Genomic DNA, 3554 nt, shown 5'->3' on the forward strand with positions numbered 1-3554 from the left:
GGTCTCCGGTTAGCTGTGTGTGTGATTTTGTAAGGATCTGTACTGTGAGCCGAGGTGCGGGGGAAGGAGGTGTGTCCAGGTGGCAAGTTGAGAAGGGTGGTATTTGATGGTAGGATTCGACCTGGCTAGGCTGGGAACCTCGTGAGTTTGGCAGCCACTGGACTGCTTGCCCTTCCATAATGTAATACAATATAATCATCCCCATGATGAGATCCGATAGGGGCAGCCAATCAGTTGAGAGAGGAGCTTCCTTGGGGGTGTGGCCTGCATCCAATAGGTAAGTGGATGTTCTAGCGAAGCGAAGCTCCTGCTCAGCCTCTCCCTCCTCTCTCCTGATCCAACTGGCCATCCTTTGGTCTCCATCCTTGGCATGGGACCTGCAGGTGTTGGGATTGGCTAGCTCCAGCCCGGTGCCTGACCCGTGGACCTGTGGGCTCCTCTGGTTTTGCTCTTCCCCAGACTACAACACGGTGTGTCCTTACTGGACGTGTGTTGATTTCTTCCCTAGGAAACCAAGGGTCGTGTGGAGGGCCTAAGAATGTGAGGCAGAGGCAGGGCACAACCTCCGGAACCCAGAAACCAGTCACCCCGCGGCAGCTAATTGTATCCCAATCCTTGTAAACAACAAGCATCCATTCCACGCCACCCGTCTGGCCATTGGTCACATTCACCATGTCCCTGTGATGCTGGAACTCATGCCACCAGTGTCTCAACTGCAAGCAAGGTCAGCCAGCGGGGACAGCTCTCAGTGGGGCTTCCAGACTCAGACGGATGTAGGAAGATGGACCCGGCGACAATGGGGAGTAATGGAGACTGGTGTTTGGTGTGGTCTCAGTAGAGGAGGCTGGAAGGCACTCAAAACGTAGTGTCCGTGTGGCAATGACATCATCTACTGTCAACTTGAAAGGGGGCGGAGTCTAGCCTGTCAATCAGGTCACACCAATGAGGCCTCTGAGTGGGCATGGCCTTCTCCTGAGGATTCTGGGAACTCCTGTCTTCCTCCCTGGAGGCGGGAGACACACGCTCTCTGCTTCGTCTTCCTGTTGACAAGCCACATGGAGCTACGCTAGTGCAGCCAGAGCCCTGGAGCTGGAGGAGCCGCACGGAGACCCACACCCACGCTGAGATGCTTCCACCACCACTGGATCCACAATATGGTCATGAAGACAGCACAGGCCAGGGCCACATCCGTCCAGCCTGCTGTCCTGGGATCGCAGTGTGTCGAAGCTGACTCAATGCCCCTAACAGCATCCATCCAACAGATGCTGAGCCAGCACTAGAGTCACCTGCTTATTCCCCACCTGGCTCTCCTCTCCCCTTAGGTGCACCTGTCCCCAGGTGCAGTAAGTGTTGGCTACTGCTACTACTGCACCTGCTTCAGAGTGCTTCCCTGTGGAGGGTTCTGCATCACCTGGAAATGCCTGGCAGGTAGCCTCAGACAAGGGCTGACCCATGTAGCACAAAGGCTGACCCATGTAGCACCCATGTAGCACCCTGCACCCAGAACAGGACAGCATTGGGGTACCATGCACATTCCAGGTCAGACTGCGCTCAGATTCCAACTGTGACCACGTTTCCTCTCTGCTTCCTCTGTGTGAGCTGCCCTCATGCCCCCACAGACTGCCCGGGAGATCCCTCCCTTGATGGACCGCCTGCACAAGTAACCAGGTTCCTGGTTCCGCGTGCAGGAAATCTGACCTAAGACAAGTGTCTGCTGTCCCCAGACTCCAGTGGAACAACAATGAGTAAGTGCCCCGGCCGTCCAGGGGGCTGTACTTTCCTGGAGGTATGCTGGTATGCTGCAGGTATGCTGACAATTATAATAAACAGCCACAGAGACCTGGCTTGAGTGGCAGGTAGCCCTGGTGGTTCCATGGTTTATGTGCTCAGCTGTTAACGGAAAGAACCGTGGATGGAGCCCGCTCAGTGGCTCTGTGAAAAAATGTCGTCTCGATTTACCAGACAGTTTTAGACGTTGAAAAGCCTAAGCCCTCCGTGATTCTGCCTTGGTGATCCCATGGGACAGATTAGAACTACTCCATGGGGTTTTGCAGATGCTAAATCTTTCCAGGAGTGGACAGCCTCATCTTTCTTCTTCAGAGTGACTGGCGGGTTTGAACCACCAACTTTGGGGTTAGCACTTAACCCCCAGTGCCGCCAGGTCTCCTCTTCCCAGAAAGATGACAGCCAAGAAGACCCCCTGGGCAGTTCTACTCCATCACAGGGGTCACATGATTTGGCATTGACTTGACTGCCCCCAGCCACCCCCATAATATCCTGGGTGACAGGGATGTGATGGGGTAACCCCTCCTCCCTGCACAGGAGGCTCTCGAGAGGAAGGGGGATCCAAGCCAGGAGGCCCTTGTGAAGGACGTGCTGGACAGAGAGATGGTCCCTGACAAGAGCTCAGGGAGAGAGGAACCAAGAGTCTGAGACACCCCCCCCCCAGTGCCCCAGGAAAGGATTGGGTGGCCCCCAAGTTATTACCCATCATCTTTTACTTCCCAGTACTGAATCACCATGGCAACTCAGCCTGCAGGGCTGCAGACAGTACAGTGACCCCTCCATCCATGACTCTGTCCCGTGGGAACCTGGGTCACAGGCTGACTCCACCCTCCTTCCCACCCACAGCCACCAGAGTTGGCTCTTGTCAAGCTGTAAGCTCCAGGCACTGGGGGAGGTTGTGGTGTCAGACGAAGACTCTCTCAGGCCAACGTATGAAAGCATCCCCCAGTCACCAGATGACTGATGACAAGATAATCCGGGCAGATGTCGTTGTTGGGTGGTGCTAACACCCTCCTGGCAACCGTGGCCTTCCATGTTCCACGGACCTGTGCTGACAAAGGTCCTCTGGGTTATCCATGGGCCCCTGGGCCCTGCCAGGGAACATCCCTTTCGGCTGGGGTTAGCCGTTCTCCTTTCTGGAAGACCAAAGCCAAACCCACTGTGGGGTCGATCCCACATCACGGGGCCCCTGCAGGGCAGGGCAGAACTGCTGCCCGGGGTTTCTGAGCAGGTGGAATCTCAATGGAAGCAGGTGGTCACGCAGGTCCCTCAGAGCAGCGACCGGGTGGGAACAGTCTGCCGGGTCCCTCTTTTCCTTGAAATCACTGGTGAGACAAAGGAAATGCCTAAGAGCAGAGAGCCGTGGTGGTGGTAGAGTGGTTATGCATTGGGCTGCAATCCTCATGGTCGGCAGTTCGAAACCACCAGCAGCTCCTCGGGAGAAAGACTGGGCTTTCCACTCCCGTCAACAGTTACGGTTTCAGAAACCCACACTATGAGTCTGTCTCACTCAATAACTGTGGGGACGTTTGGACGAAGACCATGCCCTAGCCTGAGCTCACAAAACATCTGCATCCTTTGGACACATCTAGAACATCTGCTTCCACCAGAAGTGACCGGAGGAGCCCCCGTTCCTACACCGGTCTTCCACGACCCTGTGGAAGCTGCAGGGGCACTGTTATTTCCCTCGGGTCTGGCCTCTCCCCATGCCTCAGCCAGCACCGGACACGCAGCTGGTGCTCAAGGAGTGTCCTGGGAAGGAGGGAGTG

Source organism: Echinops telfairi, unplaced genomic scaffold (genome assembly GCF_000313985.2).
Source record: "Echinops telfairi isolate 266 unplaced genomic scaffold, ASM31398v2 ScPeMD7_2565;HRSCAF=3150, whole genome shotgun sequence".
NCBI lineage: Eukaryota > Metazoa > Chordata > Mammalia > Afrosoricida > Tenrecidae > Echinops > Echinops telfairi.